We start from the raw sequence: 23264 nt of genomic DNA, 5'->3' as shown, positions 1-23264 counted from the left end.
TAGCATCTGTCTGCGCCAATAAAAAAAAAAGCCTCTTACCCTATGTGAATGTAAGTGCTGTCGGAGCTATTAGTATCACTTAGATCTCTGTGGAGAAGGCCATTTGAGGCAAAATGAAGCTCAAATCAGCTCTGCAAAACAAAACTGATGTGAAATATGAAGATTTATTGCTGTTCCTCAACATTAGCCCCTCCCTTCCTTCCCCTCCTTCCTGTGGCTTTTTTGTTACTTTCTCCCACCTCGGCTTCTCCTCTCCCAAGTGAGCTTCTGCGCGCCGTGCGACGGGCCCGGGTTGGACTGGCGTGCTGCACAGCTGGGGGCTAATGCAGAGAGGGATGGCTGATGATGCAGCATGCAGATGGAGATGAGCCATGGGAGATTAATCCCACAGCACAGTCAGAGTACTCCTGAGATTTTAATTATCCCCAGAAAAAAAGGAGAAAAAGCAAGAAAATAAGTGGAAAGAAATCTGTGTCACATTAAGAATTTATATTCAGCAAGAGAGTAAAAATAGGTTTCAGTATGATTACTGTTATTTTAGCTGAGAGGCTGTCATTTACCTGAAACTTCTGTCGAACCTGTCCTCCCTGTGTTGGCTGACTGCTGAAAAGGAGGTGCAATTGTGGCATTCAGTTTGTCAGTTGGGGACACTATCGTTATCCAAAAAAGGACCCCTGAGAAAGCCTTTTAATGGCTGCACATGTTTATCCTTTTATTTTTCCAACGCAGGAGCCTTTAGTTTCTGCTCACACACTGATGAAGACTAAAACCAAATTCAATAGAAGATTTACTGCTGATCACTGTGCTTCCTTTGTGGGAATCATTAGGTGTGGGAGAAGGAAGATTGTTCAGGTCACTAGCTGCTAACTGTTTCAGTCAGTTACTCTTAGGCTTTCCTTGTTTTCATAAAAGCAAATCCAAAGAAGAACTATTTTTATTCCTGTAATCTGAAATATTGGAAAACGTGTAGTTTACACGCAGAGTGGCATTGTATGGTCTGCAGGCACGACCAGTCCCTACCCTTTATGCCCCCTTTTGACCCGCCCTCACTGGCTGAGCTGCTACATCACGCCCCTCACTCTCCCCTTCTGCCCCTGCCGCCCTGGTCAGAGCTGCACGTGACAAATTCACAAAGAAAATACTTTGAAATAGTTTCTTTTGTGTGGGTCTTATCTCCATAGCAACCATTTCCTTTTTTTGTCGCCTGGGGGTGATGAACAGGTCTATGCAATTTTAGAAGAATTGCCAAAAGTAAACTTTTGTATTTCCTTGGCAACTGAGGTTTTTTGTTGACCACTCTGACATTATTGATATAGTCATTTTATGATATACTGTTTCCATCTGCATGAGCAAATCTTGTATTGCATTTTCACAATACACTGAAAAAAATATAACAGTGGTTTAACTTAAAAAAATTGAAGTAATCTGTCACACCTAATATATTTGCATTGTATCAATGTAAATGAATAATTTAGCCTAACCTATTTTTTTTAATTTCGGTTAAACTGATTCTGAGAGGTGAAGAAAAGCAATTATTTTGAGTTTCTATAAATCAAAATAAATAAGTTCTGCTTTTTACTCAATGGAAATTTTCTACTTTATCTAACCTGAAAAAAACGACTTGATATAATCCATTTTTTAATCTTTGAGCAATTTACTTTTTAAAGTTGTCTCAGATAAAAATGTCAGGTTCATAATCTAACTGAATTAAGCTTTAGAATTATATATCGATGTACACAGACTCAGAACACATTTCTTCATGTAAACAATATTTATTGTTCCATGAACATATCCACATCCAAATTTACAAACATGACATCTTTAAGATGTATAAACATCAAAACTGTTTCCCAATACCAATACACTTAAGTGAGGGAAAAAAAACATTAATTGACACCAACTTAAGCTGGCTGTTCAGTCTGAAAACTTTTGGCGACACTTTTTCCCACCAAGCTCCATGAGGACTTTTTGAATGAATTCAAAAGTGTACTGCAGATTTTTGGGAAATTTTAGGTTGAGTGAATATGTCAGTTCCAAGAACATGAGAAAAGCGGTTGAAATATAGGGCACTTCATTCAGAACCTGTTTTCCATCCATCACTATCTTGATGTCTGTTGGTGGACGGAGAAGATCCTCTCTCCCAGTGAAAAAGATCGCCATGGTTTCAATCTGCGGAGCATCACTGTCCAGACCGTTCTGCAGACATAAAAAAAATTAACATATGACAACTGGCGCGTTGCTCTAAAAGGTATAATTTTGTTTTAGTTAAATAAATAAGCCTCAATGTGTATGCTCACTTTGCTTTATCAATGTTTCGGGATTAGATACATATGCCTGTGACCCCATAACATATTTTTTACTGTTAACTGTTAAGCAAAAGTTGTATTCAAAGCAAAGAAAATTTAAAACAGAAATGTCAAATGCAAACTAAATGTTGTATTCATTTTTTTTTGGCAAAGTTGTGCACAAAGTCTTAGTATTTGTGCACAACTTTATCTTTATGAATATGTTTCTTGTTGGCAGTGATCCTAACCCATACAGTGCCATGTTCCATTTCCTACATCATAAGAGTGTCATAGTTTAGAGGTGGATAACCTTACCTGGTGTTCTTTAATGAGGTGCTCAAAAGATTCACCCAAGTAGATCATCAGAGATTTTAGGATGGCTTCTCCTCTGATGGTAATGTCAACAATCTGAAAAGAAAGCTTGTCATTAGTTAAAAGTTCACTTAACCACACAACTACTCTATGGACCACTCATGTCATACAGACCCTTCATCCAGAACTTCTAAGATGTTGGTGGTCTGCTCTTTCACACGCCCTCCATTGCTCCTGATGACCTCTAGAAGTTTGGTGGAGTGTTTGTCCAACTGTGCAAAAAACTTTGCCTCCAAAGTAATTGTTGTAACTCTCAAGAAGTCTGCATTTATCTGAAAATGAAATCAGAGAACATGGATGATGATGGTCCAGTTTGTAATGTTTTAGGAGTTCAGATCGTCTTGAATAAGTATGGGCACAGTCTTTAAATTTCCACGTCGATGAGTAACTGCGGAAAACAAACAGGTGTTTAGGGTGTAGGGAGAGCAATGTTATGATTGGGCCTTCATCACAATTGCATAGGTTGTACAAAACAAAAAAAAAAAATTACCAAAAGTTAGTCAAAGGCTTCCAGACAGGATGCAGAGCAGAAACCGAAGAGTGTCTTTATGAAAAATAAATAAAAATAGTCATTACAGATGATTACAGACAGTGAAAATCTCAATGATCATACACGATAATGACAGCCACACAGCTTGGAGTCATTCTCTCTGATTATTTTTATTTTTTGAATGTTGACAACAGGGAAAAACTGGGAAGTGTCACAAGCTCCTGCAGCCGCTTTTGACATTAAAAATGTGTCTGTGTTGAGTGTTAAGGATCCTGCTGCCGTATCCCATAAACTCTTTTTTTGTTCAATCATTATAAAAAATTTAATAGGTTTATTATTATTAACCTCCGACGACATACTTTGTCAAGTGACGTAATATTCACGCATGCGTGAACGGTCGGTTCGGGGAGAGCAGTTGTCCCTGTTAAATTCAAATATCCGGTGTAACATAACGTAACACGGTGCATAGGTGTTTTCCTGTAGTAAATAACATTCGACAGCAAATACACCACAAACAGCGTTTGATAGCAGTGTTGCATCGATTTGTACTCCCTATTAAAGTAAATTCACCAGTCGCAAAAAATATATGGCATGAGAGCCTCACTGTTAGTGCTAAATGTTAGCTTAACTGCACAGCAGCTAAAGTTGAATTTGCAGCAGAAAGTGTAAAAGCTTAAAATTCTTGGGGAAAACTCAAACCAATGCAAGCTTCGAAAACTGCCGACTGTATTTAAATAAGTGCTTTTGTCTTATTAGAGGTAATAACTTACCTTTAAGCTGCTGCTGTCGGTCTCCGGGCGGCGGTTAGTTCCTCCTTTCCAAACAAACTTACTGCTGCTGGGGGTTGAGGACCGACTAACGTCGTCTGAAAATTGTGTCCAGGCAGTGAAGGAAATCCTCATTTAAATGTACAAGGAGAAAACGACTGAACTAATTAATATACAATAATTTTTGTTGATGTTGTTTTACCTTACTTGTCGAGTTGTCGCTCTGAGAAGCAGTTCAGATTATGGCAGAAATACGGCCCGCCAAATTTGCATTTCATTTAGTGCGCATGCGCACATCAAACTCAACCTAATAATTGTGCTTTCACAAAACGAAAAAATTTTACTTTTGTACCCTGTTATCATTTACATTAAAGTAAAGTAAAAAAAAAAAACAAAGACACATTGCATAACTTATAAAAATTGAGTTCAAGAGAGTAAATTAAAATTTTTATATTAATGCAATGAGTAGAAATGCATCAAACTGATGACAGCAATGGTTTACTTTTTTCAGTGTATTCAAGTATGTGTGAGGAACAGGGGAAACGCCTCCTTTCTGAGCTCGCCATTCTAATGATGTTAAAAATCAACAACTTCTAATTCCTGCATTTTTTTCCCAAATAACTTCCTAATGATGCTCGAGGAGTTATGAGGCAATAGACTGAAATCCCTAGGAGGAGTTTAAACTTATAAAAGGTACCAAACGTGATGTATTTTGGTAAATCAATATGACAGTCACTTCCTGAGGTCAAAGGTCAACAAAACTTTGGTTGTGTAGTTAAGCTTGTGAAACGTTCTTTTTTTTCCCCATGCTGTGCAAAAATGTGAAAGTGACCAAATTTCACACTTTGCCACAAAATGGCAACCAGGCTGTAGGTCCTGTGCCCATCCCATAATAGTTGAAGAACTTCCTTTGGATATCCCAAACACATTTGTTTGGGATTTTCTTTTTTTTGAGGCCCACAATTGGCCCTAATAATTTTTAAATGGTTTCACCTGCTGTGATGTCAGTTTTTTTTAGGTGTGGGGGTTATTTTCCTGTCTTAAACATTCATTTTTACTGGATACTAGGGTTGTGCACATTTTGGTGAGTTTTTGAGTATGTGGAGGGGGCAATCTAGTCCTTGCTGTCCTGGACTGCTGTGGGACAGAATTACAGCCTGATCTTTGTGAAACCATTTGAACCACATTTGGTTGTATCCTTGCTGTCAATTTCCAATAATAATTATCTGTGTTGTGTTAATAAAGCATCAAAATTTGGTCAATATGTATCGGATACATGCCTCATTGTACAGTTTGTGGCTGAACTGCTGAGCAGCCTTCTGCATGATTTATTCTAAAGTGCAATAATGGCAATAATGCTGTAATGGACTGGAGACAAATAGACAAATAATGAGACAGAGAAATCAATAAATAAGAAACGGCCGTGAAATGAGTGCATAAGCCCACAATTAGGGACACACACTCACAGACAAAAACACACACACAAGCAGGTCTAAGAAAAAATCAGGAGGGGAAGCTGGAGCTCTGTGATCCTCTCAGTGATTCATGAAGTTCCACATCTCTGCCTAATAGTGGGCCATCATCAGTCCACACAAAGAGAAGGATGAGACATGAAGAGCAGTTCAAAAGAACCCAGTGAACAGTCATCCTCCTCATCCTCCTCAACAAAGGAGATGGTGTTGACTCATGTGCATTTGCAGACTAGGGAAACTTTCCTGGAATGCTACAGCTAAGACAAATAAAGCTGATTTTAAACCTCCACTCAAGATTTTTCTCACGCAGTATTGGAATTCTACACTTTATAAAATCCAAATACACAGCAGACTGTTATTTCAGTACAAACTTTAAATTAAAATGAACTTTTTAAACGAATAGAAATGTGACTTAACTTGACAATGCAACAATTTTTTTTGCTTAAAGACCCACACCAGTGAAAACTGTGTTTTTAAAATGTTCTAATAGCATTTTTATCATGATAGTGCACACCTATATAAAAAAAAGATTTAAACTGTGTTTTCAAGTATTTTTTATATCAAATCGTAGTGCAGGAGCAGATGATTCATGTTGATAATGGGTTGAAAAGTTACGGTATAGTGGAAGGAATGTAAAAAGTGGAACTAATGCTCTGTTGTAAAAAGGTTAAAAGTTTAACAAATCTGAGCACTTTTGTTAATATAAAATTTGAAAGGAATACAACAATTACAGTTTTTTGCCCCATTTCAAGCTCATTTTGCACAATAGAAATTTATTTCTTACTGGAGACCGTAACCGTTTCCATTTCTTCTCATTAAAAAGTTTGAAAAAAAGGTGCTACAATTATTAAAACTTGTGGGATTTCCGCTTCTGGCTAATGATGCCTGGGTACCATCTTGTCTGGGGCCAGGTCCCCCTCCCCTGCTCCCCTCCACATATATTCATGTAGGCCTTTGTTTTCCTTGTCCGAGCTGGAATCTGGCTCAAACTGTCCAGCTGGATAGCTAAAATATTGCTCGCCATGTTAGGTTGGGGGTGAGAAAGGGCTGTAGGCTAGCGGGAGAGACGGTAAACAGATGGGTGATGGGAAGTGGGCGTGGGCTTATTCTGCACCAACGGTCACACCCACAAGTCAGAGGCAAATTTCTAATGAACCACTGCCACTCTGCAGAAACTGTGTCCAACAAGACATGGGTTTCTGATTGAGCCTAAAAAAAGGCAGAATTATAATTTAAAGACCACTGGGAATGCTTTTACAATTGATCAAAAGATGATTGAAGTGGGTCTTTGAAAGAGGCGAGGGAAACAGACAAGAAAAGGCCAAACATTTTTCAGGAAAGAGTGCTTGTTTGCATAAAGAAATATTTGAGCAAAGCAGCAGGAAGCCCATCTTTGTCCATGCTGCCTTGCAGATCCTAAATGTAAAGCAGCGCCCATTAATTTGACTGGATGGGTGCGATAAAAGTGCAGAGGATTCTGGCTGTTTAACATGAAGCTCCAGAATTTAAATTGGCTGAGGGGATGGGATCAAGAGCGGCCGGATTGGCTGGAGTGATAAGGTGAAGAACCACTAGGTTGGTTGGAATGAAGAGTCTGCAGTTCAGACTGGCAGAGGTGATAGAGTGAGGTGCTTTATGTGATGGGGTGGGGGGATATGTTACCTGCCCCAGCTCCGTTCTCCGCAGGGAAAAACCATTACTGTGATCAATCTGTCCTTGGTATCGGCTCCCTTGTTTTTCCGTCTCCTGAGGAAGGGTTCTGATAGGTCGGCAGGTGGTAAACAAAGACGTGCTTGTTGCTTGAACATTGCCCCCCCCCCCCTTGAGAGATGCTGCTTAGCACAAGTTTGCCATGAAAACAGCAGTGGGACTATTGGAACATCTGTACTTCATCTTAATAGACAGCAGTGCTGTCATGATTATAATAATTACCCTCTCCATCATTACATTCAAACTTTCCTTCAGCTCATTTTATAGTGTCACAGTTGAAACAGATTGTTTTGGCCTAATCTCCTTATAATGTGGTGTTCTGTCCATTGCATGAAAAATGCTCACACTTTTTCTTAAACACAGCTCGGCCTGGGATTCAAATAAAAAAAAAATCCTGTATAGATAACAATTGAATGCTGAACAGCGCACCAGCAGGAAGAATGCTTATATTGTAGCATTATAGGGAAGTAATGGCAGAATATTCTGAAAGGAGAAGGGGAACAAAGCATTCTTAGATCTGGGGCAGTCAAACTATTTCTTCCAGTAAAAGTGAATTTCTGTCAGACGTGACAAAAGAGGCGATACGATAACATCCATTCAAATGCTCAACTCAAGTGACATTTTGGAAAATTATGTCAGACGAATCACGGACTTGGATTGTGGCACCTAGCTGTAGGTCCGTTATGAAAGCACCCACTGCAACATTTTATTATTTCTCGCTCTACCTTTTTATTGGTGCTTCAATCAAAACCAATAGCATCTTTCAGAAAAGATATATCAGCACTTGGTTTTTTAGCTGTGCATTAAAGTAGTCCACATGAAGATTCACTGAGCCTTCTTGGGTTATACAACAGATAAATCCCTAATATTTTCTTGTAGCCCCCTCTGCGCACCATGATCTCCTCTCTTTGGGCCTCCATCACCACTGGCTTACCACTGAGGGATGGTGAAAGCAATCTGAACAGCTCAAAACGACCAGGGGAGATGAGTCTAAACAATGCTCCACTGCCTCTCACTCTCACTCTCAGACCCAGAGAGCTTTGGGTGTGGATAGATAACACTTTTTCATTTTACAACAGCCCCAAAGCAATTCCTTTGAACTGTCAGACGGTTCGCACACGCTCTGTACGTCGCTGTATTTGTCTCTCTTTTGCCTCTGTCTGCATTTGGATTGCTGCACCTTTGTTCGAGTTATGCTGCTGGCAGTTTTTCAGGTAGCTTTTCCCAGAGATGTGTTGGCATTGTTTTCCAAGTCTCTCTTTGCACATAAGGCTCCTCAAATTGCCATTAAAGATGGCAATGCTGAATTTTTCTTGATGCAACATGTGTCTCTTTTAACAAATGTGTTCATATGAGGTGTCTCGCTGATGCGAGCTTCTCTGCTTTGTTTTCACATTCTTTCCTCGCAGCAGGCGGACTCCAATGGGCCTCTGCTTTATTTTTCTTGGAGAAAAACACAGGTTTGCTGTTTATCTGGGCTATCAGCATCTGGCATTTATTACTCGGGGATGGAAGCACAAGCTTGGATTATTAGGATTACTGACGGATTGGAGGAAGGACAGGATTCATCGGAAGGTTAATAATATCGAGCTCTCCTCTTACCCACATAACAACAGTTAGACTGGCCTGTGGGCTTTCACTGCATTTGAAATGTCTGAGCCCACCGCTATCATTAGAAAAATTCTCGAAAGGATCTCCTTTGAAGGCACTTTGCTTCGTGTTAGGTCCTTGCAGGTCACGGGGCTTTCTTTAAGGGAAGCAGTTCCTATTGAGGCAAAAATATCTTGCCTTTTGATAAGGATATTTGCCGCTTTAACACATCATCTTGCTATTGTTGTTAAAACGTCAGTCTGTGTGTCTGCCATGCTTTGTGTGTTTGTGTAAATTGTGTGCACTGTACATGATATTCCTGAAGGCAGATATAAAAGGAATGCTAATCCACAGCGAAAGAGGAATAAACACAATCCCTAATCTCATTGATCCCCACACACAAAATCATTCAATTATTCTCCACATCTGAGTATGCACCAATGGGGGAAGAGGTAACAATCTTTTTCTCTCATTACAGAAGGCGCTCAAAAGAACGTGGTAATGAAAAGGCACACAGAAGCAGGCAGGCAGGCGGGCGGGTAGGCAGCCTCATCAACATAAAAACATGGCTGCCGCACTGATCCGGTATCACTGGAGCCAAATGTAGTTACGTTTATCAGGGGTGGATGATTCCGGATGGCAAGGTTAAAGAGAATTACTTTGCGAGGGTTCAAGGAAAAGGAGTAAGTCAAAAAGAGACAAAGAAGAGCAGAGCCCCCCCCCCTAACTGACCCAGTTTAACAGCCCAAAGCCTGCTACCTATTATCACAGAGGAAGCCTGTTTTCTCCTGCAGCTTCAGACCTGCTCTGATATGGGTCTGACAGCTACAGGCTAGCTGCTGTCTGCTCCCTGATTTAGGGGTTGTGTTTTTATTCTGTTCATTAGCTCTTTCTAAGCGGTTGGAGCGCTTGTAGGTTTGTGACATTTCAGCTAGTCACATCAAAGGCTTTGGCAGAGGGGATGCATGGAGCATGGGAGTTTGACGGCTGGAAGCCCACACACACACCCACTCACACACACACACACACACACACACGCACACACACACACACACACTCACACACACACACCCACAAAAGATGGAAGAACAAGCATTCCTGCTCCTGCACCCTCTATCTTGCCTTTAACATTTCCGCTCTAACTAAAAATAAGTGCAGTTGCACTTCTTGGACTGGCAGTGACCTTTAAGAAAAGAGGTACAAGAATAGGGACTGCCTCAAGACCCCCCCCCCTCCCCCACACCCACACCCTTTCCTCTCCTGTAAAACAAATGTTAGTTTTAGAAGTTAGTTTGATCAGACCAACATTCAGAGTGCGGGGCGTGGAATGTGGAGGAGCTAGTTTGATGTATGGCACCAGATGCCCGCTGCCAGATGTTGTACGGGCTTACATGCAGGTCTGGCATGAGGTTTTCAGGACTGGCTGTGAACTAATTAATCGACTCCCACCCTGATTTTGCAGAAGGTCACAGCGAAAATCTGTGTGGTTTTGTGCAGAAGTCCAAATTGATATGAAAAGCATGTTTTTTTTTTTTTTTGTTTTTTTTTTGCTGAATCCCTTAACAGATCTCACAATCACTGCATGACTGTTTGAGCATGAGCCTGGTATCATCTTTGTGGGAGTGTATTATGAGCAGAGAACATGTCTTCCAGTTAGAGGATAAATTGAAACAAGATGTGCTGGCCCCACAGCTCCTTTGAAGGTGTTCCACATCATACCTCACATTCTGGGGAGACTAGGAGTACTACCATAAAAGGACACTCTGTTTACCTTAACCTGCCATCGTCTGCTCGCCAGATGTTGTAAAGTTTTTCTTTCATCTCCTCACACGAACCTTATTTTCCTTCATACAGCGAGTTTGTTGCTCTACTTTTTGCACAGATGGGGAAGAGAGGAAAAGTCAACTTTCTTCTGCTGGAGGGCGGAGAGGCTAAATTTGAACATTGTTTCATTTGCTTTACAAAGCTCGCTGTGATTGAAGGATTTTCCGTGGAGACGATTCCAAGCCTCGCTGCCCCGGCCTGATGGAGACACTGATACCACAGAGACGAGGGGCTGGGACCTGGAAACATGGCCTCCATTAAGTCCTCAGCTTAGCTGAACTCATCTACACATGTCAGGCTCTCTGTTATTCTAACACAAGTGTTTTCTTTGGATTACTTACCAGCTGATTGCTGATGAAGCCTAATTGCTAAAGCTAAAGCTTCTTGTTTAACACCAGAACACATTGTACAAAGAAAGTAGCAAACGTGGAAATCTGGGGGAGTCATTTTTTTTAGTCCCACTCCGATCATATTTTTAACTATCCTAAAAGTGCAGTTTTAATTATGATTAAGCCCTTTTTTTCCCAAAATCAAAACACCTGCGTCGTTTTGTAGGTTACAATTCTGCAGAGCAGCAGGAGTTCAATAGAATTTAGCCTCTGAGTTGCTCTGGGTAACCCCACCCCCTTACCTCTTGCCCTTGCTGAGAGTTCAGAGCAGGGAGTTTGTGACTCGCCCCACATATTTTCTGTCACAAATCAACTCTTTTTCAACATCCTTTATCTGCCTCTGAATCACAACAACTTGAATAAAAAATGCTCAAAAATGCAATTTTAAGGTTAATTTTCTTTATATATGTTCTCCATCATCAGAAAAATGCTATACAAGAACATGCTAAGAACACCAAAATACGATTTTCTTACAACTAAAGGACTTAAAACCTGTGTTTGAACAGAAAACTGGTTTGAAAAAATGAAAAAAATTAATTAAATGTTTTTTTTTGATTGATTTTTTTTTTTTTTGCCAAAAGAAAATCAAAGTATGTCTTAATTTAAATCCAATTTTATGAATGTCATCAATGTTTTTCATGACTGCTCCGACAAAAACCCACCCTTTTAATCAGTGGGAACATTTGCCACAAAGATTTTAATTAAATGATCCAGAATGAATTATTAACCTTAAACTCTGGGTTATTTTGATCTGAATGAGAGTCATTGAAATGTCGGGGCACTAAAGGCCAGCAATTATGAGACCCTTAACTGGGAAGAAGGGAAAAAACAAGAGCAGAAGGTCACTTTCCTCATCTTTACTCTGCAATGGAAAACAGAGAAGGTCAAAAAAAGAAAAATCTGGAATGTTTTACAGTAGCAAATTAAGGTAATCCTAACATACAGGATTATGATTAATGCACAGTAATTATTCTTTTAAAACTTGGATGCCTTTCAGAGATAATGTGGTTTAGTTTTTCCACATTTTATAATCAGGATGCAGCTTTGGAAACATTGCCAACAACTGCCATTGGTAACATTGTATTTTCTGAGGTCTGTGGTACCAGTTTCCATCAATAAAACAGTGGAACGATAATATCTGAATGAGACAGGCCGCTGGAGAGGGAGGAGATGAAATGCTTTCTTAAGTCAGAGATGAATAATTTGGTTTTCTGGCTAAGAGGCTTTGAAAAGGTCTAGATGAAGGGTTTTGTAGTAAGATATTTTAAGAAAAAGAACTGTGATCAAGAAAAGGTTTTGCTTTGATTTGAATGCTAATAATTTTACAGGACCGGTGAAAAGATTTTGGAAGACATATATCACCTTTGCTTTGAATTTCACACAACCTGCAGCTGATTTGTCAAGAATTTCGTTTCTTTTTTAGTAGTATTAGATGAGTAAGAATCAAAAATGAGTTTTTCTTAAATCAAGAACGAAAAAATACACTATTCAATGTTTTATATGCCTAGTCTCTTTAATATTTTTTACTTGATGGCTGCTCTATTTTCTTGCAAAAACCTATTCCCCTGCTTCCAGCACAGTCCTTTGTATTTTCTTCTTTCCGACAAGATTTTTAAACAATACCAAATTATACAGGAACACCTTAAGAGCAGCTCCTCCAAATGTCTTGAAGAAAGAAATCTCATACTCCTTTGGTCTGCCTTTCCTCATCCGATACCACCTGAAACTCTACGCAGGCACTTCTCTTTGTACCAGGAAAAAGCGACAGCCTTTTCAAAAGCCCGCTTGATTAAGCAGAGCGCAGTACAGTCGCTGCGCCCTGCGGCTGTTGTCAGGCTTGTCTCTGCACCACTGCCTCTGCTGGTGAGGTTTATCCTGTTTGTTTTGGCGCGGCAGAAGCATGTTTCTCTCTCTGAGCAGATATGCACCTTCACTCAGTCGAAAGAAAAACAACATTTCACAGTGGGAGAAGGAGAAAGGTGCTGAGGCAGGCGTATACCTCGTTTCCAGGAAGGATTTTTCACTTGCAAACACAATACATAACACATCAGGTGTTCCTTTATCTGCTCTGAGGACACACCTTCATTTATGTAAACATCAGTTTATACAGCAGTATGCGGGAGCACAAGACCCAAAAGCTACTGTACCTTATGGTAATTCCAAATTTCTTTCAGTTGTAAGCGCTGTGTGTGAAAGAGTGAGTCTGTGTGCATTAAAGGTACTTTCACAAACCGATTACACTGCAAATGAATTTGGGTGTGTGCCAGCACTAGCCATTGTTTGTCATTACATTAATTTATTTTCACAGAGTGAATGTTCACTAAAGGCTGGAATCTATATTGTTCTGCATGTCACCTTCACCTGCAACAATAAGCAGTTAAAAATATTCAAATGACTGACTTACAGAACACTGTATGGAAACCTACTGTGAGCCTAATTAGATATTAAATAAAAAAGCCAACAAAGCGCAGTGATATTTAGTTTGAACAAACCGGTACGTGCACGTTCAGGTGAATGCAATGTCATATGTCAGCTACTTGCTGGAAAACATCTCAATACAATGAGTGTGATGATCGTTATGACAACAAACTAATATATTAATGAAACTTTAAATTAGATATTTAAAGAATAAAGGTGGAGAAAATTGAGTCACGTTACAGTAATTATGAAATGTGGCAGCTGTAAGGAAGTGATGGATCATCCTAAAGAATTCACATTAAACAAATAGATGGAGGATTCTATCAATAAAAAAATACACATCTTCTTTTTGAAGAAATTAAATAGCAGTCACATTTCAGTCTGCCTCAGCAGGCCGATGAACTCAACTGACAGGTTTACATATGGCTACTTAATACTCAGGCAATAAATGGTTGTTCTTTTTTTAAAGATTTATGTCTTTCTTTAGTGAGTTCTTCCACCAGGACTTTTGTTATTCCTTAGGAACCTGAACTGTTTTGTGGTTTGTGAGTCCAATAGCAACATGGTGGAGTCTGTAATTATGATTACACACTGTCTTTTATTTGCAATTATTTTTTCCAATATATTTTTGCCATTCCATTGTATACCTCTCCTTTTCTCTAAACTAGAGATAAGCAGACTCTATTGTTGTCTGTTTACATGCAAAAATTGGATAACGTAGGTTATTCAGATTATTGCAAATTGACAGCAACCCTTAGAAAATCCTGGTCTACAGGTCAGTCAACAAGGGCAGCGGTTCCCAACCTTTTTCAGGGAGCGAACAGGTTTAATGTCAGACAGTATTTTCACGGACCAGCACTTATGAGGGTTAAGGGGGGCATCTAATGTTTTCTTTTTATTTTTTATTTTAGCTTCCAGTTCAATTAACTTTTGAGGGTAAAGTCTAAAATATATGCAGCTGCTTTAAATTTTATTTTGTGTAGGTACCTTTAAAATGTGACCTAGATTTTCCCTTGACCCATAACTGTCAAAGTGGGAGCTAAAAAACTTCAGCATTATCTAACTTTGAAGGCATTTCTAAAAAATTATAAACGTAAATCTATCATTTGAGCAACTTTGTTACCAGTATCCTTGTTACATTAGACTTGCTGAATATTCAGCATTATTATTATGGTGTGTGGGAACAACAGTCGAATTAAATTGATTTATCGAGTAAAGACTCCTGGTTTTTACCAGTTGAAAGCAGATGTCTTTTATTTTGAAGTCAAAGACTCTTCAAGTGTTTCCTCACTGGCTTTCTTCTGCAAAAAGAAACTTTTAAAAATGTTTTTATTTTTTTGTTAACTATGCTAGCTTGGGTGTTTCAACTTAGCAGTCGGCGCTGCAGCTTTAATAAAGCAGATGTGTTTTCGACTTGTGACTGAGCGACTTGGCGAGTCAGATGTGTCAGAAGAGTCAGATGTGGTGGGGAGAATCCAGTAGTTTTTCAAAATAAAACTTTCTTCAGAATGTGGTCATTGATACAAAGGAAAAATGTATATTGTTTTCATCTCTGTGGCACGGTAACAACTTTACCAGGGACCGTTACCGGTATTTATGACGCTATTTATAATGCAGATACATAATAATGCAATTTTTAACTTCCTGCTAATTTCAAAACCTCCACAGGTCTGTTTTGTGGAAACATGACAATGGCGATGGTAATAGAAGTAACTTTGCGAATGTTTTATTTATTATGTCTGTAAAATTGAGAATACATTGCTTTATACTTTGTAAAGAAGAGTGGATGCCTTGGAAAAGCATTGTTATGGTGGGGTCTAATGCATTGGCATTAGCTTTACACATTTCCAGATAAAACATAAAAAAATATGTAAAGTCATGTGATCTATCTCCGTCTCGTTTTATGTGTTTATTCCCATTAAGATCCTAAAACCTATATGTCTATTTCAACGTTTGTCAATTCGTTCCCACAGCAATACAAATTTCCTAGTAATTTATTCAGGCGCTTCAAAGCTGATACATGTCAGAATCCTTTTTTGTTATGGTTATTTTAGGAGCAGCCTTTTGCATTTTTGATGTGACTCCCATCTTAGAAGATAATGATGGGGTTTTTTGGTGCACATGAAGTAGGAGAGATAATTTAAGCTAACTGTCTGACAGGTGCTCCTAATGCCTCAAGAGAAACCATCTGCCTGGTCTTCCCTGACTTTCGTAATATTCATTAAAAAACTGGTCGCCTGGCACAGAGCAGGAAGCATGCAGCCCCTCTCTGTGATTCACATCACACTCTGCTACTGTCTCTCATTAATGAAGCCAACGGAGTCATTGATGTTGCTCTGGGCAGAGCTACCTGTGGGCCAGCGACTGGCTGCTCTTTGTAGGGGGTCAACAAGCAGTTAAAATTGAAGGACTGTTTCCATCTACAGCCACGCTGAGGGGAATAAATGAAAGCCACTTCGTTGTGCAGCTTGCTTCAGGATAACTGGCACTATGAATGGAGGCAGAGCATGTGTTTGCAGGCGCAAATCCAGGACAAAAGACACGGGAGAAAAAACTGGGAAAGAGAGAAGACAGGCTTATCACTTTGTGGCGCTGATCTTGCAAAGCTGACAGTGTGTATCCACGGAGTGTGAATTGTTATGGCACTGAAAGCTCAGCAGATGCTCTGCGCTAATTGTGGGCCTCAGGTGAGTTGGCAGATGATTTTTCTCAGACACCTGAACAAGTCAGAGTGAAGTCATCATCAGAGTGCTGCAGTGGAAGTTCACGGAGCAAATATGTGCAGATGCTAACGTGCTGCTCTGCAAATGAATTTAAAGCAGCCTGCCTCATTTTCGGCTAAATAAATGCAATCGAACAGAGCTGCATCATGTGAGAGGGAGTCAAACTATATAATTGCCTATTTGCTTTTCAAATGACAAAGAATCAACAAAGTCCATATGCTTGAGTCTGTCATTATCTTTTAATTGACAGTGACTCCTCCCGTGTTGGTGTGTGCCTGCAGATGAACTGCAGAGTGGGAGGAGGAGGGCCTAACATGGTTTAGTATCCTCTGCCCTTTTGGCCTTTAGCGATGACATGATCTGTGGGAGTTTCTCCATTAGTGCATGCTGACCTAATGTGGTAAACATTCAGGGCTGATTCCTCCCAGACCATGGGTGCTTTATCACTGATGATAAAGCCTGTTCTTGTAAAGCCTTGAGGGGGGTGTACAGGAAGGGAGGCTGGTATTTTAAGGGTGAGCACTGCAGTCACAAAGGCCAAAAACAGACTGTCAGGCTTTTGCGTCAGCCTCAAACTCCCTTTTCACTCTCTCCCCCTCTCTGTTTGCATTCTGCTTCAGTTGTCAGGAAAATTGGCTGGCAGTGGGAATGAAAAAAGCGGATCAAGTTGAGCAAGCTCCCAATTCAGAGGCCATGTTCAGGCGCTGAAAAAAAAGTCCTCCCACTTGGCAAAACAAGGAGAACAAAAAGAATCAGAGAAGTTCCTTTTACAGAATGTAAAGCTGTGAATGTTTGATATTTATAAATATATATATATATAAAGGACCAAAATGAACAGAATTCTACTGTTCCACTGTAACAACCCTTTACTTTTAAAATTCAACTCCAGCTGAGCAAACTCTGCTTTTGTGGGGATGTCGTTATCCACCCACCCACCTACCCACACATAAACAATCATCCCCACAGTCATCTGCTGAGCACTGTAAATAAAAATACGCTACTCTGTGTTACACAAACCAACTCTTAGAACTAGAACAACTATCCAGGTGGGCTGAGTGAGGATTTCTTGTCTGAGAGTTGGGCTTTGGTGATTAATATACCTCCCACAGTGTGCTGCCGTTTATTAGACAGTTATTGAGAACCGTGGGAACCTCTGCTATTCAGGCAGATACTGAACTCTGGCCGGTATATTTTTAAACTTTCTGTGCTAACTGAGCTTAGGTTTCACCCTGAAGGAGAATATATGACTTTTCTGACATGGGCTCACACAAATTGGATGTGTCAGTATGTAATCCTTGTCGCACTGTCATTTCTTGCAGCTATTCCCTTTCAAAAATGTGAACTGACTTTTTGCAGCAAGTCATAGCGGTGGAGACACATGATTTGCTTAAGTTGCAATCCATAGAAACCAACTCTGCTTTGGTTACTAACCTTTACTCAGAAGTAAAAAAAAAGCTCTAAGATTTTTTTACGTGTCTCATTTTTGGAGAAACAATGGTTATAATTGTTTTATATGCAATGTTTTAATCCTTGAAGTAGAAATAAACACTGCAGTAACACTTTAAAGTTTAGGTGAAATGCCTCTTTATGAAATACCGTAAATTCCGGACTACAAAGCGCACCCGATTATTAGCCGCACCCACCCATTTTCACGTGTTTAACTAATTTTATACATACACAAGCCGCGTCGGGGTACAAGCCGCATGAATTAGGCAACATTGTCATCCTGACGGATCACTTCCTGACTCAGAGTGTAAGTGTGATTTATTAGCACACAGTGGGTGGAGTCATTTTTGCATCAGGCTCATGTCTTTGAGTTTATCTGCATCTGCCAAACAGTATGCACCTCTATTCTGTTCACAAGTTCCTCAGTTATGGTTTTTATTTTTATTATTTTTTTTAACTTATTGACAATCTAGGTATCACACATAAAATTACAAACAGTAACCATATAATCAACATTACATCCCTCAGTTATGATGAGGAAATTTACATCCCCGATCCCCCATTTCCCATGAGTCTTAGGGGCTAAAGGCGGGGCCAACGCCCGGCTCGCCATTCTGTTGTACGTGTTTAAGAATGAGCAGCAGTGCATGGAGGGGTGAACGGGTAAAGCTCTCCTTCCGCTTGTGTCGCAGCAGCGTTATGGGAGTAACAGGGCTGTTTAAAAAACACGCTAGTAAAATAAAGCAGCGACGACTGAAAAGCGCGCGCCTCAGCGCGATACGCGCGCCTCCTCGCGGTGCGTGGGTCAGAAGTTTCCTTCCACAACAAACACTTGCTCCGCGGACGCCTCGAGTAAGCCCTGGCTGCAGCCTGCAGAATGGCTCGACGCCTCCGCGCTCCCGCGCGCTCCTTGTCTCCCCTTCCTATCTACTCCGACAGCTCTGGCCAGCGCGGCTACAGGGAGGAGCGCTTCGTCCCCATTGCGCCGGTGGACGGAGCAAATCGTGTCTGTGCAGAGCAATCGGACTTAATACTGTACGTTTTGTGTATGAGGGGCGGATGCGTTGTTACGTGTGGGAGCCTTCAGACTGCCATCGGCCCCGCAGCTCACACGACACGCAGTCTCCAGCTCACACGGAGGCTGTGAGCGTTTCAATGCAAATCTCTGCTCAGTCCTTAGAAACCGTTAACACGACCACGTCAATTTGTGTTTCCAGTCGTGTCCCGACAAAATAAAGGCTGATATTATTGCCACATATTTACGTGCAGCCAGCCGAGTCACTATGACTCAGAGGTAAATGCACTCCTGAGCATGCGCTGTTCTCTCCGTCACGCAGCTGACCGGCTTTTCCAAACCCGTTGGTGATTTTTTCACGCTGCTTTTAACGATTGCTTTTAACTTGAAAGCTTCATCATATTGTAGCGGCGATCACGTGCACGTTGGGTCTAATGGCACCAAAGGATTCTGGGATGCGGCTGGACATGCGTGTTTCGTTTTGTTGAACCATGACTGAAGTGTCTAAGACCTGAAGTCAAGTCCATGCTGTTTGGCTGCTTAGAGGTGTGTTGAAACACAAATGACTTGTGTTTGATGTTAGAGAATTCAAACCATTCACTGTGTCCAAAAATACGTACACGGCGGCCGCCAATAAAATCCAATAAGTAGCCGCGTCACTGATTAAGCCGCAGGACTGTAAGCGCAGGAAAAAAGTAGCGGCTTGTAGTCCGGAAATTACGGTACTTTGCTTTACAATATATACCAATTAGGTTAAAATTAAAACCAATAAACAGGCTGGTATTATTACCTGATCAAATGTTTTACATATCCACTCAAAAAAAAGTTTTTGGTGTTTTTAACATGTTTTTGTAGCATTTTTTTATTATTAATGACAAATTTGAAGAAAATTAAGCTCATGATTGCATTTCTGAGTATGTTTTTATTCAAATTGTTGTGAATCAGGAGTAGATGGGAAAAAAAAGCCTTTTGGAAAAGAGCGTAACCCTTGTGCTATCCTAGGCACTTTGACATTGGGAGTGGGGTCATCTAGACCCCACAAGAACCTTTATTCTTCAATGATTTGTGATCTTCACTGGTGTACATGGATTACATGAAATCCTCTTCACATTTATCCACCTTTGTCATGGTAGGGATAACACGTCAATGTAAGGGTGGGGTCATAGGATAGCACAAGGGATTTATTTGTTACATAGAAAATCTGCTGGGTTGACCACAAGTTCCGTGTGCATCTTCATTTTCCTCGTCTAAGCTAAGATCTGACTCAAAACTGTACAGCTGCATAGCTCCAATATGGTTCGCCATCTTTGTTGTGCCGGTAATGTTAGGTTGGTGGTGTGAGAGGCCGTGAACTAGCAGGAAAACTGTAAGCTTACACTGGAGCAACAGTCTCGTCCAAAACTAAGACGCCAATTTCTGACGAACTACTGCCGCTCTGCAGAAACTATGTCCTAGAAAATGACCGATTGTATGATTTTGGCAAAAATGGCATCACAATAAAAAGATCACTGGGAATGATTTTAAAATGGATGAACAGATGATCGGAGTGGAACTTTAAGTAGGTTTGACTGTTAGAAACATAAAAACCTTCTTAATTTATGAACAACCAAACAAAAGCAAATAGTTTAGTCTGGGATTTAAACTGAGGACTGCCAATTAAAAGCCTTAAAACCGCCTCCATCCACTAACAACCTCCTTTCCTGGGTAATTGTGTGTTGGTTCAGGTAAACATTAGGTTTTCATGTCTCCAGCGCAGCAAGTAATTCATGTCTACTAAAATATTTTTCTTTGGACTGACATATTACCCCTTTAACAAACTCAAAACAATAGACTATAGTTATTGCTTTTGTAATGGTAGGGTACTGGAAAGTCTGTCAGATCAGGAGTCTTTTATTTTTTTTTACATATATTTCAGCACATCTGCAGCACTGCTTGGCTGTGTGGTGAAGTTGCAGAGAAATGGAAACACATTTGTGGAGGTCGGCTTGGCAGTAATCCAGCTGACATCTGCTGGCAGGGAAACCGGAGCCGACTGTGGACTTCCACACATTTACACACCGACACCCACTGATGACACCTTGCAGCACCTGATAAAAGCACTGAAGTCCCACCCCTTCACTCTCACACAGTGTCAGCTGTGCCTAGCAGAGTCCAAAGCACTCACTTGCACGAGTTAAAAGCGAGGCAGGAACCCCGCTGAAAGACACAAAATCCAAAAGAGGATAGATGGTAAGAGGACAGAATTATGTACACTCCAATGAAGAGGATGGAGTTTTCTTAGACTTTATTTCTAACTTACTGGACCTTTGAGCAGTAAAAAATGAAAGAAATTTGTGAAAAAAGTTATAACTAAGCACATTTTAACCTTTAGCTGCCAACTTAATCAACTGGTAGAACATATTCTAAAAGCAAATTTTTTTAAAACATTGAATATGTGCATTATTCACCCGGTGCAATAAGTAAAAAAAAGTGCTGTTGATTTTTTTTCTTGGTCAGGTTGTTATTTAAGAATAATCACGGCTCTATGACTGTGGTAACTGTATTATTTTTTTTTTTTTTTAACCAAAAGCTGAAGCTTCCATCAGGGGCTAAATGTGTCTTCTTTGTAATGTTGAAAGCTTGAAAAAAATCTCTCAATGATTTTAAACAATTGGAGATCACTATGACAACCAGCAAAATAATCCACCTACAATACTGAGGAGGTATCTGTAACTGAAAACAAAATCCTCCGTACACATAGGAAGCCCCAAATTCAGCTTAATTACTGTGTGATGAAAAACTGCCAGCCTTAAAAAGGAATTCCGTTTTGCTCAGCTGAAAAGATAAACATAAAAACTGATATAAAAATATATAAAAAATTAAATAAATAAAGATGGACATGTGCAAATAGGGGTGGTTATATGTAGAAAGAGACACAGAAATAGATGCAAGGATGGATGAATGGATAGATGTCCTGTGATATTTTTGTTTGCGAGTGATCAGAATCCAAGCGGTATGATGGAACATCAAAGTAGCGACATGACTCATCATTTATTTCTAAATTACCTGCATTTCATCATCAATTATGTTCTTGTTTAGCCTTATGATCACTTCCCATCTCAAAGCGTTTTAGCAGCATGGTCACTCAGACCGGTTAAGAGGTCCCCGTTGAAATCTGAGCTCCTAATGCAGTTCTGTCAAGTCTCTCACTATGTCAAGACAGCTGAGTGCACTTCCTGCCGAAACATTTGCATTTTATACATTTTATGACAAATCCTGCAGGATACAGGCCATAAAAAACCTGGGCTAAAGGAACTATATGTGAATGCTATATGAGCTGTTAAATAAAATCTCTGTCCTGATATTTTCTGTCGGGGGAGGCTTGGCAAGACCTGTCCCACTCACACTGACATATTCCTAAAACTTGAGTGAGTGAAAAACATCTTTCACTCTTAGAAATTTTTGGTTTTCATTATCTATCGTCCATCATAAAGAAGGTACTAAACATAGAGAATTGCAATTTCAATCTACTTGTAATGATTCTACATAAAGTAGGTTTCACATTTTCAAATGATAAGAACCTTTTCACCATACTTTAATTTCGGGGATGTTAAAACCACACATGTATTTTAATGTTTTATGGTAATGTTGCAGCTGTTTGCCTGAATTTTAATCTTTTAACTCAAAGCGAATCAAACCTGTTTTATTCATACGGCGCCTTGACATGAAAGCGCTGTACATAAAAACTCAAAACATTAAAAACAACAACTAAAAGGTTAAAACAATTGAAAAGTAAAACAGTACAATATAAAATTAACGTGCAGCCATTGAACGCATTTCAAAGTTAAACCAGTTGAACTTTGACCAATTGGGGACTTTGATTTGGTAGTGCCATATAGTGACGGATTTGACACTTCCTTTTCAATTCACAGAAGTCCCAGCCATAGACAGTATATCACTGGACAGCTTGACTCCTCCCCCTTCACGTTCCAAATAAGAAGTACATGCAAGCTACAGGTCATTCAGCTCATACACCGCCAGTCTCACGAATAGCTTCTTCCCTTGGGCCGTATGAATGCTAAACACCCTCAAATGACCCCTGTGTAAAATTGTCAAAAACTGCACACAAACTCCACCTTAAACTTACACTATATCTATTATTTGTGCTTCCTGTGTTTTATTATGTATTTCGTTTACTTATTTCTGTTTTTTATTTTTTATTTTTTACTCACTATTGCCCTGTGCACTGTTGCTGTAGGACCACTCACAATGTAACTGCTGCTGACACTTACAGTAAAGTATTTTCTATTTCAGAATAACCATTCTTGCTCTGATGCATTTTTCCTAACATCTTCTTGATAATCAAACTTTTTTTTCTCTGCACTTTTATCTTTATCGCACGTTATTCAAGTTATAAACTGACCAGTCCGATGCCTCCTTCAAAGCATGTGGTGCCCACTGTCCCCAACCTCAAACGTTTGATTGACGGATTCTCGTGAGCCGCTTTCAGTGGCAAGGGTGTGGACTTCAAACAAGCTTTCTCCAGGTTGGCAACAGTAGTGGCCCTAGAAACATGACTCAGACCAACTCGGACCAATCACTGTCGTCTGGCTCAAAATGTTGGCACGCGAAATGCAGAAAAATGGCGACTGAATTGGCCTAATTTCACTGGAGCAGGAGGGTAACGTCACACCTGCTTTGTCTATCCTTATTCACAGTTTATAGTGCCAATCGTTTTAAAAAATAGCATGGAAGAGAAATTAATAATTGTGTTTTTTGCCTAG

At 40.0% G+C, this 23264-nt stretch overlaps 1 long non-coding RNA gene across 2 annotated transcripts; it reads right to left on the bottom strand.

The window, feature by feature from the left end:
* Positions 1–1752: 1752 nt before the first annotated feature.
* LOC144981281 (uncharacterized) lies at positions 1753–4290 on the bottom strand. Of its 2 annotated transcripts, XR_002875189.2 has the most exons (6): positions 4117–4290; positions 3918–4012; positions 3148–3201; positions 2772–2929; positions 2601–2693; positions 1753–2196 (listed from the first exon to the last, which is right to left on the bottom strand). It is a non-coding gene; the product is annotated as an uncharacterized LOC144981281 (long non-coding RNA). The 2 variants fall into 2 exon arrangements; XR_002875188.2 differs by having other exon boundaries at positions 3918–4288.
* Between the last annotated feature and the right edge of the window lie 18974 nt (positions 4291–23264).

Source organism: Oryzias latipes, chromosome 17 (assembly GCF_053564925.1).
Source record: "Oryzias latipes strain Hd-rR chromosome 17, Olatipes_Hd-rR_3.1".
NCBI classification, from domain to species: Eukaryota; Metazoa; Chordata; class Actinopteri; order Beloniformes; family Adrianichthyidae; genus Oryzias; species Oryzias latipes.
This window is presented reverse-complemented; position numbering and strand designations above follow the sequence as displayed.